Source organism: Crocuta crocuta, unplaced genomic scaffold (genome assembly GCF_008692635.1).
Source record: "Crocuta crocuta isolate KB4526 unplaced genomic scaffold, BGI_CrCroc_1.0 scaffold66, whole genome shotgun sequence".
Lineage (NCBI taxonomy): Eukaryota > Metazoa > Chordata > Mammalia > Carnivora > Hyaenidae > Crocuta > Crocuta crocuta.
Genome location: NW_027530973.1, coordinates 824,334 through 851,474, shown reverse-complemented (window position 1 = coordinate 851,474; position 27,141 = coordinate 824,334). Strand labels below are relative to the sequence as shown.

Sequence of the window (27,141 nt, the reverse complement as noted above, 5' to 3'; positions counted from 1 at the left end):
TTACACATGTTAAGCAATGAAACTATAGTGCCCAGAAATCTCTGACACTAAAAGGATTAATTTGAGACTTAGTTTAAGGCCGTGAAGCTAGCAGGCTTGCAGACCTGTTCCTTGATCTGGTTCTGTTAGCTTATTATTTTTCTTGTGGCAGCACATGGGTCACATCATCCTTGTGAAGGAAGCAGTACAGTTTTCCAATGAACTCTTCTATTTATTCAACTTGTACAAATTTTGGTGTGTGTGTGAGAGAGAGAGAGAGAAAGAGAAAAAGAGAGGGAGGGGGAGAGAGAGAAAGGGAGAGGTGGAAGGAGAGCAAACCTCAGGGATCAATGTCTAAATGGTTGGCTGTGCTTCTCTCCAAATAGTGCAGTACTCAATACTAGCAGATCATACAACACTGCCTTCTTCTTAACACAAATAAAGTTACAGTTAACCTTACAGATTACAGCAACCTTAACTGCATTTACAATTGTTATGAAGTCACACTTTTATTTGGGCTGTTGGGAATTTAAGGCAAGAAATAAATGGGGCAGAAGAAGTATATTAATTTCCTGGGGCTGCCATAACAAAGTATTACAAATGAGGTTGCTTAAATGAGAGGAATTTATTGCCTCGCACTTCTGGAGGCTAGAAGCCTAGGATGAATGCATCCGTAGGTTTGCTGCTGATGCTACTGAGGGCTGTGATGGTGATCTATGCCATTCCTCCTTCATGATTCTGGTGGCTTCCTGGCAATTTTGGCATTCTTTCCCTTCTAGATTTCTGATTTCACCTTTAAATGACATTCTCGCTGTACATGTGTTTGTCTCCATATTTCCCTCTTTATAAGGACATTTGCCTCATTGGGTTCGAAACCCATGTTATGCCAGTATGACCTTGTCTTAATGAAGTACGTCTGCAAACACTCTACTTCCAAAAAAAAAGGCAGGTTCTGAAGTACTGGGGGAATTCAATTCAACCTATATTGGAAGTATTCTCCCCAATTTTAGACATCTTGTTTTTGATGTCTAAGCTCCAGTGTGGGCAAACATCAAAAAGATAAAGGACTAAAAAAAATCAATGGTAGAATAGAAGATGTCTATGGGAAGTGACAATTAATATTTTTAAAGATTATTTTAAGAGAAACTTTAGGTTTAAAGAAAAATGAAGAGGAAGGGGTAATGACTTCCCATATGCCTTGTCCCCCAGATATGCATAATCTTTCCCATTATAAACATCTCTCACCAGAGGTATATTTGTTACCACTGTTGAGCCTACAGAAGGTCATCATTGTCACCCATAGTCCATGGTTTACTTCACAGTTCATCCTTCACGTTCTACATTCTGTGGGTTTGTACCTTGTATAATGACATGTATCCACGTTTACAATACCATACAGACTATTTTCACTCCTCTAAAAATCCTCTGTGCTCCACTTGTTCATCCCTCCCACACCTCGCCCACTGGCACTTACTAACTAACCTTTTTACTGTTTCCATAGTTTTGCATTTTCCAGAATGTAATCTAGTTGGAATCATATAGTATGTGGTCTTTTCAGATTGGATTCTTTAACTTATATGCATTTAGGTTTCCTTTGAGTCTTTTCATGGCTTGAGAGTTCATTTTTTCTTAGTGCTAAATAACATCTTGTTGTCTGGATGTACCATAGTTTATTGACCCATTCACCCACTGAAGGACATCTTGGTTGATTCCAAGTTTGGGCAACTATGAATAAATGTCCACACACAGGATTTTCTATGAATATAAGTTTTTCAACTCCTTTGAGTAAATCCAACTAGTGTAATTGCTGCATCATATCATAATGTATGTTTATTTTCATAAGAAACTGCCAAACTGTCTTTCAAAGCGGGCACCATTTTGCATTTTCACCAGCAATGAATGAGTGTTCTTGTTACCAGCATTTGGTGTTGGGAACATTCCAGGTTTTGGGGCATTGTAATTAGGGTGCAGTGGTAGGTCGTTTTGTTTTAATTTGCATTTTCCTGAAGACCTATGATTAGGAGCACCTTTTCATAGGCTTGTCATATATACATCTTCATGGTGACATGTCTGTTAAGATCTTTGGCCCATATTTAAATCATGTTTTTAATTTTCTTATTGAATTTTAAGGCTTGTTAGCATATTTTTGATAACACTCTATAGGGGCCCAGGGCAGGTTGCCCCAACATAGGCCACTTTGGCCTAAAGATTATTTCGAGTTAAAAGTAATGAAAATCCAAGCAGATGCAGGAAAAGCTCTCAGCCTCCCCTACAGCTGCCTAAATTTACATTAGAAAAGAAAGCCTATATCAGGAAGAGAACTATTAACAGAGACTCCCCTTTACCTAAGATGTTTTCCAAACATCTTTCATCTTTTTGCTCCCTTCAGTGTCCTCAGGCCCCTCTCCCTCCCCTTAGCTCATGTAAGATTCATATTGCTTCATTGTCTTTGGAATCTCTTGTCTATGTGTATTTCCTGTACTTAGGCCTATTACATTTTATTTTCTCCTGTTAATCTGTCTCCTATCAATTTGATTCTAAACACAACTAGAAGGACCATAGAGCAGAACTCCTGCCCCAAACTCCTTTATCAGATACATCTTTTGTAAATATTTTCTCCAAGCCTGTGGCTTGTCTTCTCAATCCCTTGACCTGGTCTTTTGCAGAGCAGTCTTTAATTTAAAAGCCAAAGGTCATCTTGATTTTCTTATGTTATCTCATAGAAGCATTTTATATTTAAATCTGTAATTCATTTTGAGTTAATTTTTGTGGAAGTTTAATGGCAGTGTCTAGATTCCTTTTTCTTTACATGTGAAAATGTGTACCATTTGTTGAAAACACAAACTTCCTTCCATTGCACTTCTTGTACTCCTTTATCAAAGATTACTTGCCCATATTTATAGGAGTATTTTTCTAATATGTTCCATTATCTATTTTCTTTTTTCTTTTCCTTTTTTTTTTTTTTTTTAACAATGTCACATTGTCTTAATTATTATAGCTTTATAGTAAGTCTTGCAGTTCGGTAGTATAAATTTCTGACTATGTTCTTCTCCTTTGATATTGTGTTGCCTTGTAGCAGGATTGTTGCACAGAGAGATGGGACATCAAGTTTCTTCTTTCCAGGAAGCAACTTTATTCATGCTGGTATAGACTCAGGGGGCCAAGACCCCCAAAAGGCTAAACCCCAAGTGCAGGAGTGCGGTGGGGTGTAGCCTTTTATGCAATTTCTATTTCTTCGTCTCCCATATATGGTGACACATTTATAGTCTGATTGGATATAGTCCAAGTTACAGAGTCATGTCAGAGTTATGTTTATGTATATAGGAGTTGACTGGGCCACATTGCAAGTTGTCTTCCTTTGTTCTGAGAAGGCCTCCACCATATTCTTTAGGGAGGGGCTCTACCACAGCCTATTCTAGGTCTTTCGACATTCCATATAAATTTTATAATGAGTTTGTCTATATCCACAAAATAACTTGCTAATTTGATTGGGACTGCACTGAAACTATAGAACAAGTTGGGAAGAATCTTGACAATATGGAGTGTCCCTATTCATGAAATTCACCATTTATTTATTCTTCTTTGATTTTATTCATCCAAGTCTTATAGTATTCCTCATATAGATCTTGTACATATTTAGTGAGATTTATATCTATATTTTTCATGTTGTTTGGAGGCTAATGTGAATGGTATTGTGTTTTTAATTTCAAATTCCATTTGTTCATTGTTGGTATACAGTAAAGTGATTGCTTTCTATAAATTAACCTTCTGTCCTACAACCTTTTTAATATCATGGAATGTTGCAGAGTTGGCATATAATCCTCCCTCAGCCCTACAGATAACATTTGAAATTCAGGACAGGTATGCTATTACAAAGCTCATTTATAAAATTAATTAATATAAACCAATTTAATTCAGGACTGGCATTTGAAACATTCTCCTTACTTTGATATTATCATTCCTGATCTTGTGTGTGTTTATATGTGTGTATATGTGTGTGTACATGTGTTTGTAGCTTTTGATGGCTTTTTTGTTTTTTGGTTTTTTTTTTTGCATTTACATGGCTTTGATTATACCACATTTTATTTTTAATCTTCTGAGACCAGTCACCAAATCGCACATCTTCTTTCCGCTGAAAACCTAGATTCTTATTTAGTGAAATTCCCCAAAGAAAGGAGAATTTTATTTATTTAAGTACTTTTTTTTTTTTTTTGCTCATTTTAACTCTATTTATGGAACTGCTTTCTGGATTACTTTGACTCTATTCTTTTAGCCATAGTTCCATGTAACAGTTTTGAAAGTTTTTTAGACCTTATCATGATTTGAAACCCTTACATTTTTATAGCATGGTTGAGAAGATAAAAATGCCTAAAGAATGATCGTAGCAGTCAGTCATTTGGTAGATCTTCATCACTGTCTCTTTCTTTGGAGTTGACCTCTTTACTTTTCTCCCTATGGCTAAAGGAGTCAAGGTTTTCCCACATTCCATACATTGCTTTTATTTTTCTTTAATTTCTTAATTTTTAATTTTTTTATTTTGTTTTAGTTTTAGCCCTCTCATTCTAATTTACCTCTAGCTCTGACACAGCCATTTTATCTTAATACTCCGTCTGACAAAGATAAGCATAATAATAGATGATCTCTATTGTAAGTAAAAGAACTTGCCATTAAGTGAAATTTGCATTTACATGAAGGAATTTTCCTAGGCAACCTTCAGAATTTTTCTCTGTGGTATTTTCTGCAATAATGACCATAATTTTCTTTTAGGTTGCTTATTGTAGAATTACAATATATTTCATTTTGCCATGTAACTGAGAACCATACTGCTATAGTCATTGTCAACATTGCTATATGATACAATATACCACCATCAATTTCATTAACTGAGTTGTCTGGAGGGCTCAGTATATAATATTTCACTAGTGAACCGATAGAAGAAGTCCTAAGAAACACAAGTAAATAATCTGAGGTAGACAGTTTGCCCCAAATTACTCTCGCTTATTATGTACATATAACTGTCATTCTAAAAAAAATGAAATTAAATATTTTGAATTATTACTTCAAAAAAATCTCACTTTTTTAAGCAGAGCTATTGTAAATACTAATAAAGTTTCTAGTGAACTAAAATATTTCTGTTAGTTTTTATATCCCCTAGATAGATTAAAATCTAAGCAGCCTTGTTTCTTATGCTAGTATTTGTACTGTTGTTTACATCTCTCTCTGGGCTTAGAAGAGTTAAAGTGTGGGGCACCTGGGTGGCTCAGTCTGTTGAGCATCTGACTTTGGCTCAGGTCATGATCTCACCACTCATGGGTTCGAGCCCCACATCTGTCTCTGTGCTGACAGCTAGGAGCCTGGAGCCTGCTTCAGATTCTGTGTCTCTCTCTCTCTCTTTGACCCTCCCATGCTCATGCTCTGTCTCTCTCTGTTTCTCAATAATAAATACATATTTAAAAAAAAAAAGAAGAAGAAGAGTTAAAGTGTTTGAATTCTAGAACTGTGAGTATTTTTAGAGGCCACTTCTAGGGCTGATTCCCTCAGTCTTTGATAAACTCTTATTTACCCTCTTAAAATATGTCTATAAATTCTCCTGGGCCCTACTCTATAACTTTTTCAGACTAAGTAAGGAAGGTGGTATGTTTGCTTTGAGCATTCTCTTTTCTACATATTTAAAGTTCTACTCTTCTCTTTTTCTCAAATATAAACTAGCTATTTCAATTGAGTGTCAAACTGTCATTTATCATACCATCAATTCAATTCCATTTTATATCTCTTTTCTGGTCTGTAAAATTATTGCTTGCAACACCACTTATATCTGGAAAGTTATTTCTACAGACATAAAAGTGAGCACTCTAGAGCAGAATTTAGTTGTTTTTTTTGTGGTAGAGAGAAGGTGAGTAGTCAACTTTGAAATTTATACCCCATAGTATTCCTAGAGATGTTCATATCTGTTATTTGATTTGTAAAAATATTGCCTTTTGGTATTAAAACATTTATGAAATAATAATTTGCATAATTTTAAAGGTTTTTTTTTCAAGCTTGACTTGATCTTGTTTTTAAGGAGTTTGAAAAAACTAACTTCCAATTTAATTTAGATGAAAATTTTTTATTTCAGTGATGACTCATCATCTAAGTATCCAGTTCCCCTTTTCCAAATAAACATTACATGTATCTTCTATAAAACATTTCATTAATTTCTTCCAGTCTTTCACCGACTTAAATTTCATTTCTATGGTTTTTTAAATATCATTTTCCACCACCCACTATACTCCTAAACTTTGGGAAATAGGTTTTCCCTTTTTGGTTTTCATAGTTAATTTGTTGGAAACTTTCAGGGGTCTTGAGATGTCACGGTTAGTTTTTAATTAATTGTAGTTCCAAATATTCAGTTAATTTCAACCCATAGAAGTGTTGCAGGATTGCTGAGCACAGTAGTCAAGAAATAATTTGAAATGTTTTATGGTGTAGCTTAGTAAGTTTATTTAGGTAGCACAGGGACAGGACCTGTGGGCAGAAAATGCTGTACTTTTGCTGTATGAAGCTGGTGGTTATAGCTTAGTGCTCAAGGGACAGACACAGGCAGGGAGTATTACATAATAAATGTTTCTTTGAATTTCTACTCATAAACCTACTTTCGCAAGATTTGTCTGGATTATCATTCAGATCAATACTAGATATGAGGGAGATGTACAGGCAGTCCTGAGACCTTTACGAATATACCAACAAATGCATATTTGATCCTTATTGAAATTATGCAGGCTCTAGGTCAGCCTACTGGGCTAAAGGTGAGCAGGTTTCTACTTCTGTCCCTTATCAGAAGTAGAAGTAGAAAATATTCTCACTATTAGGTATACGGTGTGCTTCTTTTTCTTCTTTTTCTTACAGTGATGATATCTAGAATGAATACCATGGACAGAAAAAAATAACAAACACACACACAAAAGGGAGGAAGGAACAGACATGTCTGCTCTGAATAAGATAAGTACAGTTAGGTGTGTTAATTCGTGTGTTATATTAAGTAGTTTCCTAATTAAGTTCTAGAATGCTCATTTTTTTAAAGACAAGTATCTAAATCCAAGTGACAAGAACATTAGTCAGAAGCAAATGTGAAATAGTTTCTGTTGGCAGGGATTCAGGAAATGGATGCCAGTTTCTTAACCTTGATTGTAATAAAAAAAAAAAAGATAAACAATCGTTTACACAAAAATTTTAACAGAAGGAGTAGCATATTGTATGAACCCAGTCTTTATGGCATAAGTTAGAATTATTTGCCAAAATCATAAACATTGAAAGTCAAACCTGTAGATAACAAGATATTCTTGGTGTGCTCTATGTCATATAGGGCAGACCCCTTAATATTAAACGGCCTACTATGATCACAAAATGAAAAGATCCCTTGAGACTAAGTATAAAAATAAATAATGACTAGAAATGTTAGGTAAAAAATTAAGAATTTTAGAATTAAAAAAATTTTCATTTAATTATTCCCATATAATTCCTGGAAAGCACAGAGAAGAGGAAAACAGAAGCAAAATACCATGGTTATACATTCCACAAATAACCACTGTTAATATTTTGGGAGTTTTTGTTTTATTTTGCTTGTGCATTTTGTTTTTTGAGAGAGAGAGCAAGAATGCACAAGTCAGGGAGATGCCAAGGGAGAAAGAGGCTTAAACAGGCTCTATGCTCATCTTGGAGCCCAACATGGGGCTTGATCCCATGACCCTGGGATTATGACCTGAGCTGAAATCCAGTTAACACTCAACGAACTGAGCCATCCAGGCACCACTAGTTTTTTCACTTTTCATTATACTCTATCTAATATTCTAAGCCCTATTTTATATTTTGAAACACTAAAACACATCTTACTCTTTAAAAATGATGGATTTTGAATAAATTAGGATGGAGTATGCTTCTGTATGAGAACTTACCTCACTGTTCTCTTGTTGGATACATATGAAGTTTCCATTCTTTATTAATTACAAATTACCTCCCAAACACAATTTGAATATAAATATTTTTTCTAGATCTAGACTATTCTATTAGAATAATGTTTATGTAATGATGTTAATAGCTCAAATCTCTAAGTTAGGTAATGCTAAATTGTTTTCCCAAGTAGTTATACTAATTTACCTTCACACTGTGATGCAAAACATATCAACAGTGAATATTTTTATTTTAATCTTTGAAAATGTATAAGAAAGAAACTGTATGACTACTTTATTTTAATATGTTTCATTTTTTAAAATTTATCATATTCCTCTTTATTCTCTTTTTAATTAATGTTTATTGCTTTTTTGACATTCATGGGTCTCAAATGTTTTCTTATAATTTCCTTTGTTACTTTTTTAAAATATTTTTCCTTTACTCATTTTTATTATAAAGGATTCTGAACATATAGAAAATATGTATTATGACACCCACCACTTGATATTGTGATATTTTAATGTTTTATCATATTTACTTTGTGGTTTTCTTTTTTCAACAAGAACATTTTTTACTTAAAGCATACTTCAGAATACATGGTTCTAAAAGATATATATAAAATATTCCATCCAAAAAATATATAATACACATTTTTCCAAGTATACATGGAAGAATCCCCAGATTAAATCACATAAAAAGGGACATAACAAATATTACAAATTTTAAAAAACTAAAATCATATGAAGTATATTTTCTAGCCATATGGTGCAAAACCAAGAATCAAAAATAAAGCAAATCTGAAAAATCTACAATGTAAATATTAAATATTTAATCCACACATATTAAACAACACAGTACTTGCACAAGCAATAGGCCAGATAAGAAACCAAACTGCAAATCAAAATATGTCTCAAAATAAAAAAAAAAGAAAACACAATATTCCAAGACCTAAAAGCAGATGTTAGAGTGAAATTTATGCTGTCAATGCTTATATTAAGAAAACAAGCTCAAATAAACAACATAAAAAACTAGAAAAATAAAGAAACTTAGCAGAAATTTAATAGATGATGGATATAGCCAAGAAAAATCAGCAATAAATAAAATAGAAACCAGAATAAACAATAACATAACATTGAAAGCAATGACCAGGTTATCTTAAAAAAAAAACCCACAAAATTGGCAATGCTTTAACTACATTAGTTAAGAAAAGAGAGAAGACTCAAAACCAAAATAAGGGACATCTGGGTGGCTCAGTTGGTTAAGCGTCTGACTTCGGCTCAGGTTATGATCTCACGATTTGTGGGTTTGAGCCCCGTGTAGGGCTCTGTGCTGACAGCTAGCTCAGAGCCTGGAGGCTGCTTCAGATTCTGTGTCTCCCTCTCCGACCCTCCCTTAGTCTCTCTCTCTCTCAGAAATAAATAAAACATTTAAAAAAATGAGAAATGGAAGAGAAAACAATACAACAGCTAACCACAGAAATACATAGTGTGATAACAGATTACTATAAACTGCTGTATACTAACAAATCAGATAATTTGGGGGGTGGGAAATGAGATAATTCCCAAGGCCTTTCTCTCTTTTATTAAGCTTCATTATTTTCCATTACTTCATCTTCTCTGTAACTTATTCATTCCTTTGTTTCTTCCAGTCTTGTGTTCATTGTATCAGCCTGTTTTGAATCTTTTATTGCATCTCTGATTGAATCTTTTTTAATTCTTTTATGTCTGTGGTAAGGGTCTCCCCGAACTCTTCTATTCTTTTCTCAAGTCCAGTGAGATTGAGTGGTATTTAAATTCTCCATCAGGCATATTACTTATATCTGTTTTATATAGATCTCTGGCCTTGGCCTTATCTTATTCTTTCAAGTGGGATGAATTCCTCTGTTTTGGCATTTTGTCTAACTCTTTGTTTTATGTGTTTAAGAAAAGCAGTTGTTAATTTTTCTGCTCCTCTCCTTATGAAGAAGAGGTCATGTAGTGCCAAGGGCCTGGTGCTTCAGGGAGTGTCTCTGGTGTGTGCTGCATGCACTCTGCAGGTGGGTTTTGGCTGCTCTGTCCTTCAGGCCAGCCATCTGCAGAAGCTGTGTGCAGGCTGTGGGCATTGTTGAGTCCCTGGGCTGAGGGTGGTGCTCTGGTCTACTTGTGAAATGAGACCCGACACCAACTCCACCAGAACAGAGGCCCACAGAATTTTCTGGTTGGGAGATGTGGTGTGGACAGCAGCCTGTGCTGGTCCTCGGGGAGAGGGGCCCACCACATTGTGACTGAGGCAAACTTGACTGAGAAGGGCAGTCCCACAGAGCCCAGGGGGTGGAGGTTGGTGTAAGCTAGTTAGTCAGCCAGTGTTGACATTGCATTGCCTTCCACTGGTAGCTCTGTGTTTATGCTGAGGGGTAGGGGAGAGCACTGGCCAACTCACCTGCTCCTGAAGAGGCATCTGTATGGGTCACTCTCCAAGAGGAGCAAATAATCTCCCCATTGTATGTTTCAGACATTTTGCAGGTCCCTCTTTCCATGCTGTCTGTCCCTGGGTTGTTTGGCTGCCGTCTCTCCAGGAGCAGCACAGTACCCTCTGGGCTTTATCCAGGCGAAGCCCATTGAATTTTAAAACTCCAGACTTTAAGCGCCACTGGTTACAAGAAGTCATGAAATTCAGCCCCTCTCATTTTCTAAGTCAGTAGTTTTGAGGAAATGTTCTCCTTGTGCATTCCCCTGTGAGCTCCTCACTCTCTTAACCTTTGTGACCACAGGTCAATCCCTTTCATAGCACTCATAATCTATTTCTACCCTATACGATGTCTCTGCATTTCCTACCTTCTTCAGTGTGGCCTCTTTCCTCCCTTAAGTTAAGAAGTTTGCTCTGTCAGTTTTCAGGCTCACTTCTGGGGTATTTAGGATGATATGATAGTTACCTAGCTCTATTCATGGGACCAGACAAGTGTAAGGTCCTCTTACTCTGCTGCCCTATTTGATGCTCCCCTTCCCTCATTAGTTTTAAATTTAAGCAGTTTCCTCTAGAAATTTCATAAGTACTCAAATATTTCTATATTTCAAAGATTTTTTTTACTTTTATGATTTATCTCAATCTATTTAGAATTGATTTTTAATAGGACATAATGTCTCATTATTAAAATAACCATTTGTTGAATAATTGTCTTCCCTACATATGTGAAATATTTTAAAACATATCACCTTAAATTATTTTATACAGTCTGATTTGTTTCAAATTTATTCATTTAATTCCTATTATTCTATGCAAGTATTTTTTTTAATTACCTACTATTATACATTTTGATAATGTTAGAACTCCTCTATCTTGCATCCCTATCTCTTGCGAAAATAATATTTCTTTCATTCCTTTTTTTTTTTGCTATTATGTAATATCCATACTGTTGGTGAATTGTGTTTCTCCCACAATAAGGATATTTTATATGAAAATCATATTAGAATTTCATAATTAGTTGAAATGTATCCTGGCATTTTGCAGTCTTCTTACTCATGAACATTTATAATTTTTTATTTTACTTCTTTTGTGTGCTACCAAGAAAACAATAGAGTAGTAAAAATAACATTTAATGCCCTATTGTTCTTTTATGGTTGCATAGTTGTCCATATAATTTGTTCAACTATGTTCCATTTGATTACCATTGATTACATTTTCATTTCTTTTTAAATGTCAAATTTTATAAAACATAAGTATAATTTTTATTATAATATGCATACATTTCTCACACATCCTTAAACTATTTAAAATGTCATTATTCTGGAAATATTCTTAGGAAAAAAAGAGGGTTGTTGAGTCATAGAATATGGATATTTAAATAATTCTAGTTTGTAATTTGCATTACTTCCACACAGGAACTTCACCATCTGTATCTCCACCAAGATATGAAAGTACCCATTTTTGTACACTTCCAGGCATTAGGTATTTTCACTTTTTCGCTGAAGTAAGTACTGAGTGAAAATTTACTTTGTTGACCTTCTATATTTCCTTTCTTTGTATTCACTCAATAAGTATTTATTGATTGCCTGCCACTTGCTAGTTATTGGTAATTTTATACAGGAATGGTGAATAAATGGATGTGATTTTCTTGGAGCTTAAATTTAGTTGAGGAAAACAGATAATGTATAAGTAAACATGTAAGTAAGATGATTTTAGAAAAAAAGTATTGTAAAGAAAATACACTTGATGAGACTGAGGGAGGGTGAGTCACTCGTGCTGCTTAAACAGTGGTCAGGGACTGAAGACTTTGGTCCTACAGAAGAAGGCCCAAGTCAAAGGAAGAGCATATTAAAAAGGCACTACTAAAAACTAGATTTTCATAACACACCATGCACTCAAATTCCAATGCAGAGACTAAGATTTTTATTAGTGACTGTAAGCTAGGTCTCTGGAATCAGTTGGTTATGGATTTAATCTTAACCTCTATTCTTCAATTTCTTTATTTTCTAAGTGGGGGTAAAATTATATATCTGAGTCATTATACAAATTAGACATGAAATATAATATATAAAATGTGTAGGTAAGAGTCTGTTTCATCCAGTCACTATTATTATTGTGTTATTGTTGATAAATGTACAAAAATGATTTTGATTGGGGATGAATAGTTAGATTTGAATTGACATCACACTCTTCCTCACAATAATTGTATGGCCAACTTAACTTAACTTGTTGATCTTCAGTTTATTCCACTTACAAAACAGATAAAGTAAATTTCATCTATCTTCCTTTATTCCTGGAGTCTCACTTGGTACCCAGCTCCTTCCTATTTTAAGATCCAGCCTTTCTTGAATGAGCACATTAACTAATTCATAAATTACTCATTGAGTTCTTCTGCTTTGTTAGAAGATGCTCTGCTTAGCATCTTAATCCTTGACTTATACTCCACTGCTTGAATATTCCCTCCCTTCTTTTTAACAGTGTCATATCCATAACTAGGATTTCTGCCTGCTAATGTTGCCACAAACTTGTCTTGTATTCAGGCTCTGGCTGTTTCTGGATTTGCCCAGCAACCTACCATATTAACCCCTATGAAGACAAAATATAATATGTAAATATGTTATCCACTACCAAACAAATGGGATCAAAATGGATTTTGCTTTTCCTTTTTAGATCTAGAAGTTATACATAGTATGAGTTTTGAAATCACTGTTTTTTAAAATATGTACTTTTGAAAAAACTTTTTAAAATAACAAACTACAATGAAATTATGAGAGAAAGTATAAAGAAAGGAACTTTAGCTGCCATAAGTCTCATTTGTAAGATTGCTCTATGAAATTACTTGTCTGTAATTATTTCATTTTTTTTACATAAAAGATTTTCAAGAACATTAATTATTTGAGACAATTTAATATCAATAACAGAATGTGATGGTAAAAAGTCACATGTTTATTGCTGAAGGAGATTTTATTCCAGTAAAGGAAGTAGAATAGGATGTAAGCCTATCAATTGAAATATCACCCATAGAGCAAATGAGGCTAATTGCCACAGCCAAAGCTGGCTTCATTTTCAACTGACAATGCAGTAATCAACAAGTGACAGACAAGAGAAACCTATGACACTAGAATACTAAAGCATTCCAATAAATTATAAAAACATTTGACTGACAGTTATTTTTATGTTTAAATGTTTAACGTAACATTACCTCTTCTCCCAGGGGAAATCAACCACGTTGGTATGAACCTTTCTCCCTGTTTAGTTCTCAGCTTAAACTTTAGGATAAATAGCCTGGGAAAAGTATGCTTCCCAGAAGTTAAAATTGGATGAAACTTGGTAAAATTCTAATTAATATAAACAGAGAGAGAGAGAATAAAAGACACACACACAAATAAACTCACACACAGAGAATAATAGAAGGAGGAGAAAGAAGAGGAGAGAAACTAAAAGAAAAGGAAGTGTGGGAGGGGAGAAGGCAGGACCCTCAGAGCTCCTTTTGACTTCCCCGAATGTATCTGTTCTTCCAAAACCCTCGGTGATCTCTGTTCAGTGTAGATCAACTTTTTCCAAATTTCAAAGGCATGATGGCCAACTTTCTGGACACCTACAATGTAAGTATGACTTCTCATGGATCCTTATTTTAGCCTACTTTCCATATGAATGGTAAACTTTAGGCCTTTGACATGTCTTAAGTATTAGATCCATCATATCCTAGGTCCCAAGTCATTGCTTACACTTGCATCATATTTCATCCCAGTTTCCTGCAATGTGGTTATGTTCCAAACTCAGAATCTGGTAATAAATTATAATTATTGATGGTTTTCTTAAGAGATAAAAATGTACTTATTTCCTCATAATGATCTTGAAGTATTAGCCATCTTGAGTCCTAGAAGAGCGGGATGTATTAGAATGGCTCTAATTTTTTTTCCTGAAAATATAAAAAGCCTATTGTGAAATGAATAGAGTGCTATTAATTGGATAACTCTAAGGCAGTGCAGAAACTCATTGTTCTTTAAGGAAAAAAAAGGAAATGGGGCAAAGGACACAGTTTCCAGTTAAATGCAGTTTATGCAGAGCTTTGGAAACACGGCCTGTAAATAGCTGAAAGAACAAGATTTTTTTTTAATGTTGATTGATTGATTTATTTTGAGACTGAAACAGAGAATGCAAGCAGGGGAGGGGCAGAGAGAGCGGGAAACACCAAATCTCAAGCAGATTCTGTGCTGTCAGAACAGATCCCTACATGGGGCTTGAACCCACAAACAGTGAGATCATGATCTGAGCCAAAATCAAGAGTCAGACACTTAACTGAGACTGAGCCACCCAGGAGTCCTAAAAAAAAGATTTTAAAAATGCCGCTGAAGTTGCAACAATGAGAGACACCTCTGCCCAAGGCTCTCTAGTGCATCTGAGGGTGTGCCCAAGGACATTTTAAGGACGTGTAGTTCTATGGCCATGTTTAGTTTTGTTCTGGGGCCTCAAGTTAAAATGCCCATACCTGAGTTTCAGCTATTTAGAAATCCACTGCTTGGCAATTTACTAGCAAGGAAGAGATATACAGATTATTCTGAAAAGGCAGAAAAGACTGAAAAGACATTAGTAAAACACCAGCTGGCAGAAAAAATAGAGGGGCAAAAAAGGGAAAAGACAGGTGATGGAGACAGATGGAGAAAACAGGATGGAAAAACGATATTAATACAAGAATGTCAGAGGCACAAATCCTATAATTTATGAGCAGATCCTGTAAGTTAGGTATGGATGGTATTAAAATGATGAAAATGCAGTAAGGATTACATTGCCGAGTAAAGGACAGTGAAACAGAACCAAGTAGATATTAGCAAATATAGGAAATGTAGATATGAACAGAATGGAGTCAAATTGGATAAAAATAGAATGATGCATAAGCTTTATGTTTCCTCACTAGAAGAGCTATATCTAAAACAGGATAAATAAAACCTGATTCATGAAGATCATCCTCTATGCAACAGGATTTAGATAAATAAGTCCTCTCCCATTTAGATAGGCCTGCATATTTTCTGTTAGTTAGGATTGATATTAAATCAGTGGTAAACCTATGAAAGGGTAGTTCTGTTCTGCTTAAACCTGACCTGAATGTACAGACAGGGTCACTATGAAAACCAGTTTGTGAGCCCTCACATTTCAAGGTGGTGCTAAAAATATTGTTTATATCTGCAAGACTCTAACTGTTAAAGTATTTACTGAGTTATTACAACAGACCTGACATGGGCTTCGCATTGTGGATTGATTACAAAAAGCTGTGGTCTCTATTCTCATTCAGCAATAGTATAGTGAATGAGAAATTAAACAATTCCACAAAGAAGTGTACTTTATGCAAATTGTGATAAAATCTGTGCAGCTATAACACAAAGTATCATGTGAGTGGGAGTAGCAAGGGAGTGGTAGGGCCAGATTTGGGCACCAGAAGGAAGACTGTCCTGAAATACGTACTTTGATTCAAGACCTAAAGGAGACGTAGGGATCCCGTAGAAGTGGGAGAAGAAATGGTAAGATGAAAGGGGTTGGGAGAAGGCAAAGCAAAGGTCAATGTAAGGCCTAGAGGTGAAGGCCTTGGAGGATCAGTAAGAAATCAGTAGGTTGGGATTGATGGAGTGAATGGATGTAGGGTCTAACACTGGAGGAATAGGCAGAGGTAGATCATGAAGGCTTTTGTAGGCCATGTTTCAATAATCAAAGCAATGACATGTGTACAAATTATTTTGCAAATTAAAAAGGAATGTTCATAAAGGCACTAACTAGCACAGTGTCCTCAGGAAGGACACCACAAAGAGAGATAATTCTTACTGATTGTTCATTGAAGGCTTCTTGGGGGAGTTCATCTGTGCAGGGTCTTGACAGAGGAATGGCATTTTAATTGGAACTGAGATGAGACAGGCAAGTGGAAAAGAACAGTTGTTACAAAAGAACAGAGGAAGATATAATGTGAATGATGAAGAAAGAAAAAACATCATTGGTGACACAGCTGAAATTATAGACTGGAACCAGATCATGGAGAACAGTGCTGTTACATGAACATTTTTTTACTTTATTTTAGCCTACTTTATACTATTTATACTACTTAAGAGTATGAGCTTTGGATTTGAGTTCCAGCTTTGTCACTTACCAGTTGTGTGAATTTGGACAATTTATCTAACATGTCTTTGCCTATTTTTTTGAACACAACATCTTTAGGATGATATAAAGATTAAATAAAGATTCATAAGATGACGTATTAGCTCAGAGGTTTATATAAAAAAGCTTAATTAGCATGGTTGATATTTGTACTATTAATATTAATAAAATAATTCACATTGGCATTAGAATACTTAGTAGAGAGACCTTTGGGCTAGGGATTGAGGCCATGAAATTAAGATATGCAGGGTGCCTAGGTAGCTCACTTTGTTGAGTGACCAACTCTTGATTTTGGCTCGGGTCATAATCCCAGGATCCTGGGATGGAGCCCGCTTCTCTCCTCCTCCTTACCCTCCCCCTGCACATGCACTCTCCCTCTCTAAAAAAAAAAAAAAAAAAAAAAAATTAAGATACGTGGTAAGAAGAGAATTTGAACTAACAAGGGCATTTGCAGTGGAAAGGATGGCAATGATGTCATATGGACCATATGCAGGAAAATGGGGTATGACTATGAATCACTTAACAGAATAAGGGCAAAATGCTACATGTCAGAAATGACTGAGATTAGGGGGGTGGATTAGGCACATGGTGTTTGCCATGAATTGAAATCAGAGCATCAAAAGAAAAAACCTTTCTGGGGAATCAGTCTGTGAGTGTGAGTATCATTCTCTGACTAGGGAAATGAGACATGTCTGATAAGAGACAATATATATTACCCATGACTCAAATATAATTCATTCATTTATCTCTAAGCATTCTGGTTGAAATTTACCTCATGATTTCTTGGAAGCTGCTCTTGTAATAGCTTGATACACACTGTATAACACATACACACATACACACAGATGTGTGAAAGAAGAATGTGGTGTTGTGAACCTATCTTTTCATTTGTTGTGAAGTACAATGTATGAAAAAATGTATGAAACATGAATGTACAGTTTAACAGATTACAAAGAGAATGCTCAGGTAATCACACCCAGGACAGAGAATGTTACTAATATTTAGAAACCTCTCTCCATACCACTCTACTTTCTCCATAGTCTTAGTTTTATATTAATTACTTCCTTCCCTTTATTTTTACAATTTTACCACCTATTCATCCTTTGGCCCTGCCCATTTTTAAAGTTTATGCAAATGATATCAGTGATATTTTGAATTCTCTTTTGCCTGCCTTGTTTTCTTCAAACTTTGTTTGTTTTTTATAAGATTTATCTTTTGAGTTGCTTATAGTTGTAGCCATACAAGTATTTCCCTGGGTGGATAAACCACTATTTATTTGTTAATTGTATTATTCAAGGGAATTTGCACTGTTTCTAATCATGGGCTATTATAAATATTCCAGTTTGAATATTTTTATTTAAGCCTGATAGTGCAAAAATTCATTCACTTCTGTAGGGTAACCATATTGTAATAGAGTTGAAAGACTATGGCATACGTGTATTTTTGACTAGATAGTGCCAAACTATTTTCCTAAATAAAGACATTTACCCTCCCATTAACTCTGGATGCCATGGATGAGTGTTCCTGTTTTTATATATCATAACCATTGTTATTTAATAGGTGTGTACTGGTATATCATTGTGAGTTTGAATTTTATGAAAATGTGTTGCTTACCTGTGTTGATTGCTTACAGTTTTCTCCATCAGTGCCTAAGTCTGCTGCCCAGTTTTCTGTTGGGTTTTCCATCTTCTTCCTAATTGATAAATAAAAACTTATTTATATGTTATTGTTATGATTTCTTTATTAGATACATATGTCTTAAATACCTTCTCTCAGTCTTAACAAAAATTTTAATCCAATGGTGTCATTTGGAGAGGTAATTCTCAATATTTAATCAAATTTATTAAATGTTTCTTTATGGATAGTACTTTATTCTGCTTAATAAAAACATTTTCTTATAAAAGCTAATATCTCTATCTTTTACATTTAGGTTTATCTACACAGACATATCACCTGAGATTAGTGATAGAAATATGATTTGGGTTTTCTTTACAAAACAAGGTAACTCTATTCTATTTCTAATTGCTGCAAGATTTTCCCTCCCATTTATTATGTAAATTCACAATTTTTTTCTTTATTCTGTTATTGTGGTGAGTCTATGCATTGCTTCTTAATGGTAAATAAAAACATGTGTTTCTGTGGTAACCTCAATGTGGACATGATGAATTTTCTTTTATGTTGAGGTCCTATTTACTTAGTGGCATTTTAGTTAGGAATTTTTCATCTAATTTTATGAGTGACATCACAATGTAATTTCTGTTTTCTAGTCTTTGTTGGGTTGTAGGATCAAGATTATGCTAGCTCATAAATGGTGGGAGAAGATATCTGGTTGCTCTCTTTCGTAGGATAATCTATAAAATCAGTATTACTGACATTATTTAGTCCTTAAATATTAGATAGAATTCAACAGTGAGGCAGAGTTTTCACTGTGGCAAGATTTTTAACTACATGTAATTATAAAAATATATTATTTATGTCTAGAATATCTATAGCACTATTAAAATTTTTTTATTTATTTAAAAAAATTTTTTAATGTTTTATTTATTCCTGAGAGAGAGTGAGACAGCATGAGCAGGGGAGGATCAGGGAGAGGGAGACGCAGAATCTGAAGCAAGCTCTAGGCCCCGAGCTAACTGTCAGCACAGAGTCCGACAGGAGCCTGGAACCCACCAACTGTGAGATCATGACCTGAGCTGAAGTGGGATGCTTAACTGACTGAGCCACCCAGACGCCCCTAAGTTTATTTATTTTAAACGAGAGAAACAGAGACAGAGAGCGAGCGAGCGCATGTGCGAGTGGGAAGGGGAGGGGCCAGAGACAGGAAAGAGAGAATCCCAAGCAGGCCCTTTGCTGTCAGTGTGGAGCCCAATATGGGGCTCGAACTCACAAACTATGAGATCGTGACCTAAGCCAAACCAAAAGTCAAGACGCTCAACCGAGTCACACAGGTGCTCCTATAGAACTATTTTTAATTTGTACATTTTTATTGTAGTAAAATGTTCTAAAATTACCATAATAACCATTTCAAGTGAACGATTCGGTGGCTTAGTCACATTCACAGTGCTGTACAGCATCAATACTATTTCCAAAACTTTTTCGTCAGTCCAAACAGGAACTCTGTAACCACTAAGCAATAACTTTCTATTCCCCCCTCCCCTCTAATCCTTGGTAACTTCTAATCTATTTTATGTTTCTATGAATCACCCACTTTAGGTATTTCATATAATAAAAATTATGTAATATTTTTCCTTTATATCTGGCTTAATTCCCTCTCCCACCCTCCTTTTTGTTGTTGCTGACGATGATATTTTTTCACTTTTATGTATTTGCACAAACCTGACCTCATTCACCAATGTCAAACATGCAACCAGGACAATACACAAGACCTTGGAGAAGGCTGTCAGCTACTCTGAAGTACAGAAAGGGGTGAACACAGTGGAGTGGGCATTCGGTTATAATTGCAGGCATTTGAGGAGAGCTGTAGTTCCACACCTGAGATAGATAGTGGTATGAGCAGCAATAAATAGAACTCTGGGCCCAGGTTGCTTTGGTACATGGTGGGTTCATTCCTGAGCACCTGGCCCTGGCCCATGACCAGCAGTTATGGGAGCCAGAAGTGGGACAGCTGGTGCAGGGAGGCCAGATGGGTAGCCAAAGTTCCCCTCCAAACAACTCCCAAAAAAGGCCTGCAAGGCACAAAGTAAGATTGGGCCAGGCTCTGTACACCCTAGCTGTCAGTGTTGGGGGACACTATCTTTCACCTTGTCTGAACCTTCAGGAAACAAAGTGCCATCTTGCACCAGGGCCTTCCTCTTGACCACATGCGGGCTCTGGCTGCAGCTCAGAGGCTTCTTTTGCCCAGGCTGGTGTCTGGTTGCTGGTGGAGTGCCTCTGTATCCCACTAACATTCATCTTCTATGTCACTGTCCTATAGGCTTTCTGCCCAGTAACTGATGGCTGGCCTGATTTGGGTTTTCTCTGGTTTTATTTTGATGGGTTATGAGTAGATTTCTTTACAGTTATCTTACTTGGCATCGTAAAATTCCTTGAAATAGTGGACTGTCTGTGCATTTTGGTAAGTTCTCAAATGCTACCTCCTATATTATTTCTGTCTCATTAATTAATATGCTTCTCTACTTCTGAGACTCTAATTAAACATATGCCAGAGTTTCTCCTATGTCCTCTTTGCTTCTTTTCTCCTATATAAAATTTTCCAAATTTTTGTCTCTAAACTTTGTTTTGGTCAGATTTCCAATTCATCATTTCTGTTTCACTTTCTGTAGTCTTCTCCTCAGTATATCCATTGATTCCTTGTTTTATTATATTACTCACTGCACAAAATTCTACAAAAAATTTTTCTTCAATCTGCTAAGTCTTTATTGTTTCTGGTACTCTGCTGAAGCTTAGCCTTTCAGTCTGAGCCTGATGATGCCAATATCTGTAATTTCTATGTATCTGTATTTGTAATTTCTATGTATTTATTTTTTCTCATTTCTGAAGTTTCTTGTTTATATCATCTTGACACCTTTTTTCTTTGCATGGTTCATCTGATCATATGTGTTGTATATTGTCATTGAAAAAGAATTTATAGAAGAAATTTGAGGATTAGGATCATGTTATCTATGATACTATTTTACTCCAGAGAAGGATTCTCATTTACTTTTGCTTGTTATCTTTGGATTGTAGCAATCTTTATTTAACTTAATACAATTGCATGGTTTGAGATTTTCTTCTCTATTTATATTATTCCAAACTGGCATTCATTATTATGAGGGATGATTTTATTCCATTCAAGTTTTGCGTGGAGCCTTTGGAATTATAGGAAGGAAATGGTTTGCTAAAGTCTATTTGTTTTATTGGCCTTTGCCTCTAGTTGTATTGTTTTAGTTCTGTGAGGTTATATGTTTTAGAGTGGATGTTTGTATCCCTCCCAAATTTGTATGTTGAAATACTAATCCTAATGAGATGGTATTTAGGAGGTGAGGCCTTTAGGAGATAATCAGGTCATGAAGGTAGAGCGTTCATGATTGGGATTCATGGCCTTGGAAGAGGGCTCTAGAGAGCTTACTTTCCCTATTTCTGTTCTCTGTTGTGTGGAACGTGGTGAGAACACAGTTACATGTGAGCCAGGAAGTGAGACCACACCAAACACTGTATCTGCCAGCACCTTGATCTTGGACTTCCCAACCTCCAGAATTGTGAGAAATAAATGGTTACTGTTTAAGCTGCTGAGTCTGTGGTAATTTGCATGGCAGCCCAAAGGGACTAAGATGCTGTCAAAAATAGAGTTCCTCTCCACCACCGCTTAGGGATTGGCAGTACCCAGGACAAGCATAATCTTAATGCTCTCAATCCTCCTTCTCTCCTTATATGAAGCTGGCAAATGCTTCACTATCTTGTTAACTCTCAGCTTTATTTTATTAAAGAAAGATTTAATTATCTGCTAAAAAGTAATTAGGAGTGCATGTTCTGTGATATTTTTTAATTAATAGCCCTTTGATGAATTTCTAACTCTCAATAATTGTCTTCATAGAAATATCTTTCCTTCTTATCCCTCAGTAAGGCTGACTTCAACATTACCCTCATCATTTTATTTCTAATTCAACCTTTCTGTCTATATTTTAATTGAAAGCTCTTTACTATTAAATATAAACCCATGTATTCCAAATGCATAAAACTATGTAGGACATTTGTGGATTTTTTTCCAGAAAGTAAACCGAAAAATGGTTTTCTAGGCTTAAGGATTATATAAATCTGGGATATTTTAAAGCTATACATTGTTTCATTAATTTTTACATAGTGCGGTTTGCTTATAATATTTACCTGAAACAGCAATATTTTATCATGATCATAATCTTTGTAATCATTTGCAATCTTTGCCCCTTCCGTGGTAGGTGCTGTGCTAGGGTCTTTTTATATTATCTAAAACTCATATTACATAACTGGAATTTAGGTATTGAAGATTTAGTTCCCTTAGCCCTTCAAGTTAGGAAAAGTGAGATCTACAAAGGGCAACCAACTTGTCCCAAGGTGCACACTGTTAAATAAATAGGGCAGAATTTAAACATTCTTTCTGCCTGACTGAAAATCCTTTTTATTTCTATAACCCCATTAGAAACTCTGTAATTAATAAAATTAAGTTATTTAAGAATAGTTTTAGTTACTATTCAGTGCAAGGGGAGACACAAAGGTAAAATGTATTTGAATAATTAAATGTGATTTTAAAAAATTGTATTTTATCCTCTTTCTTAAATAGCAGCATGACTATATTTAAGAAACTTTTAATCCCACATGTTCTTCTCAAAAATTATAATAGGGTGCACTTCCTGGAAACTAAGTTATTTTAAGATTTTGCTTTTTAATTGTTTATCAGCAGCAGTGTTCCCTGAATCATCACAACATAGACATATCAGTGATAGGACATATGTTTAAAAGACATAGCAGTCAGATGAAGTTTTTCTTCTTCAAGTTTGGAATTTGAATCCTAATTTTACATGAATTAGAAAATACTATCATTTAAAAAATAAGAAAAGACTATCACTTTATAGATCTAGACTAAATTAAAACATGGAAAAAGACCAATCATTTGCTTTTCAGCTCTGTATTAATTTCTGCCCTAAGTTTGTTTACGTGCATTGTTTGAATTAAAACTCACAGTAGGTCTGTCACTCATTATTTAATTGTATTTTTCCCAATGCAGCTCAGAAATGTTAAAAAAAAAAATAGCCCTTCATCACAAGGTTACTATGAGGGCCAATTTTCTTATTCTTTAACTTCTACATTATGACTTTCAAATGTAGGCCACACACCTGTTCAAAAAAAATTAAATTTTGTTTATCTAACATAGCAGCAATTTTTGCTTTTGGCACCTCCTTTCTCATCATTGCAAAACTATTGTTTATAGCCCATCAATCATGATTTTTCTTCACCTCCTGATCAAGTCCTTAATATAAGATTTATATAAATTATCATAGAGGTAGGTTTATTTTCTGTATTTTATATGTGCCATGCGCACTTGAGAAGAAAGTAAATTCCCTGGCTTCAGGATGTAAAGTTCTAAATATATCCGTCAGATATAGAAACTATTTCTCAAAAGAGATGATGTTACTTAGTGAAGGCTAGTAAAATAAGAACAGAATTGAGGTCTCCAAAGCCTGTTACTTTTCTATCTTATCTTATATAGATCAGGGTGATTATCAAGATCAGGCTGATTGATTCTTGATCTGACACTGAGGCCCACATGATGGATATGGATTATTATGCTCCTCTTGGGCAGGAAGTAGATATCTTTTATTTAAGATATAATGCCTTGTTGCTAAAATCCCAAACACACTTTGTTACAAAGCTGATGAAATCACATAACTCAAGCAATACCTCTTCCACCTCCTAATAAAATTACCCTTCTATGTTACTAGTAGCAAAGAATATTTAGCATTTATTCTGCTGTTTACAGAAGAAATATTTTACCTAAATTACTAAGCAAGCACACCTTCCCCAACATGTCAGACTAATTATGCTTATTGGCTAAAGCTTACAAGTACTTGGTGTGTTTGAATTTTATAAGCAGTCAACCAGGCTTAGACAAAAGTGTAGTGCTGACAAATATTTTTCTTTGCTTTGTGCCATGTACTGAGGATAAAATGCAGAGGTGGATGCAGTCTCCATTCTCTAGGATATCTTACTCTGTCACAGAGATTTTCATTATTTAAAAATTCTAATAAGGATGGTCATAATTTTTGTTAGAATAAGTCTTTGCTTTATTAAACAAATATATAACTATGCTAGAAAGCAGAATTTCATTAATTTGTTAGTTTTTATTTCTTGCTATGAACATTAACAATAGCATTAACAAAAGCATATACACAGCAGAATTAATTCTTGATGCTAAATCATATATCAGGGCAATATAACTGAAAGCATTTTGCCTACCATTGGAGATACCTAAGTTCTTGTTTCAGCTATGTTGGTAATTGGTTGTGTGATTGTGGAAAGTTATTGGATCCTATTCCACATTCATAAACTGAGAAACATAAAATGGATACTACTTAAAAATTTATTAGGAATTCAAAATTTAATAATAAAAATGTTATAAATTGTTATTTAAATATTTATCAACATCTAAAGCCCACCTAATTGTAGTACACTCTCATTGCTATTTCTCCACATAAACTATATTTCTTTGAGGGTAGGATTCTGTTTTCTTTGGGGTTTGTTGTAGTTCATTGTTATAATGTCTAGTACATTCCTGATTGTAGAATATGTGAATAAGACAGAACTACATCCTCGTTTTGTATAAAAGGGAAAACTCTGATTATCTTCAAAGGAAGACCAAAAGATGTTTGATGTAAGGTTTTCTGAACTTAATGACTTCACTTTTTAAATCTGAAAAAAGTTGAAATTCAAATACACGTTTTCAGTGTAATTGGGCTATTTTTCTGACTAAACAGAAACAACTTAATCAAAGTTTGATTGGAAATTTGCAGAAAAAAACATACAAGTGGTTTCAAGTCTTAGGAGTAATGAAGTTGTTAGTTAACTCTTAATCATTCTTAAAAGATACTTTGCTCTGATTAAAAGGATAGTGAATTTCATATCTTACCTAAAAAATAGCCAATATCCAATATTTGTTGACCCAGTGAAATGTGTTTTTATATATGAATATATACATGTATATGGAGTATGTCTATATACATATAGTGAGGTACCAGATGTCTATTTCTGGTTAATGGATGGAATCGAAACCGAACAATTCTGAAAATATAAGACACAAATAAAAAGAAAATATAGTATTTGGAAGAACAAAAGCTCTCTGAGAACATAGAACTGACATAATCAGAGTGTTCAGGCACATTAAGTTTCTTCTGGTACTCTCTGTGATGTGTGGAAGATGAATGCAAGTTTGAATGGAAAATAATATAGTTTACTAAATTGAATATGTTCCTAAGGTTTTTTGCAAAATTGAAATGATGATCTTAATTAAATTGTTTTAAAATAATAGATCAATATCAAAATATCAGTTTGTTTTCAGTGATTTGACTGAGAAAGAAACTACATATACATAAAATATACAGTGGTATGGGAAAAATAAGAAAGTCTTCATGTAGGAAAAATGACAGATATTTTAAGAAAAATAGAACTTGGAAAGCTATTATCATTAATAAGTAATTTTAGTTTCAAAAGAATAAGAAATTAATCTCATGAACTCACATGAAATTAAATATCAACTTTAATAATAATTTAAGTCAGAATATTAGCAGTAATATTTTAATAGTAATTGCTAATGACTTAGGAATTCAGGTATGCTGTGAAAAACTTGACTTCAAAGGATGAAAACGGGGATTTATAATTTCCAGCTTATGTGAGAACCTTTTGTTTAAACAGCTATCTTTATTTTCTTTAAAAAATTAGTAGTAGTAGTAGTAAAATGTTATAATGACTAAATAGGTTTCTGGTAGCAATAAACTAAATGTGATAGTAGTACAACTAGCATTAATAATATTTTATAATTTGGTTCACTATAGAAGTTTTAACATAATAACCGAGTGCATGTAATAAGTTCAGTGTGAGATCGGATGGCTAATCTCCCTATAATGCTTGTAATTCTATTATCAAATTCTGAGTGTTTTATTATTTTAAATAATGATTTTCATTTGAAATGTTGCTTCAAAACCTCTTAAGTTTTAATTTTCCCCTGAAAATATTTTCAATAGAAATTCAACCTTATATTTTTTCCATGCTATCTGAACATCTATATCAAGTGGTGAACATTGAATTATTCAGAATCCAGTCTTTCCCTTTGTTTGAATGACACCATGAAAATCAGAAGGGAAAAAAAAACATACTTTCAAAGTTTAATTTTGCTAAGCCTAATTCAACTGGAAAACATTACATTTCTTTATAATTTGGGGATTGTATTTTCAGAGATCTTATAACACTGACATGCTACTTTCTTAAAACACAGGTTTTTTTTCTCGAATGTTTTAAATATGTATCTCGTGTGTGTGCGTATGTGTGTGTGTGTGTTGAGGGGGTTAATTTAGTCTCAAAAAATATATGAGGCTTAGAAAAGACAGAGAAGGAGAGAAATTCTTAAAACACACATGTCCATTTCCTTCTACTAATCCCACCAAATATCTTTCTCAAAGAAAAGTTGACATGACATGTATATATCTATCTACATCTATTGCTTATGTAAATGTGTTTATGTATAGTACATGTATGTATGTGGAATATGGACATGAATTTGAAGTAAATTTCATGCACTGCAGCACATGATAAACAAATCTAAATAAAATGTACATTTAGGCTTCCTCTGACCTATCACATCATCGTTATCTTTGAAACTCCTGGATAGCCTCACTTTTATCTTCTTATGCAATTTTAAGATTTATTAAGCCATCGTCAGGACTTTATCAATTCTTTTGTAGGGCCACACACATCTAAGACTTGATAGTTTAGGATAAATAATGGATTTTTCTGTGGCATACGGTAATCTCTATATATGCCTATGTTAATCAAGAAACTATTATCCCTGAATGAAAGCGATCCTGTGTTATCCTTCTGTGTATTTCCTACTCAATCAAATCAAAATATGTTGATTGGATCCAGTGAAGCTTCTGCACACTTGAAGCTATGGGAAACAATTCCCCT

General features: G+C 34.4%; 1 long non-coding RNA gene across 1 annotated transcript in view; it reads right to left on the bottom strand.

Moving 5' to 3' along the window:
* LOC144236311 (uncharacterized) overlaps nt 1–27,141 on the bottom strand; it is a 189,199-nt gene that overhangs the window by 3,600 nt on the left and 158,458 nt on the right. Inside the window, exon 3 of the long non-coding RNA XR_013336484.1 lies at nt 18,106–18,184. This is a non-coding gene — a long non-coding RNA (uncharacterized LOC144236311). The remainder of the gene's footprint in view (nt 1–18,105; nt 18,185–27,141) is intronic.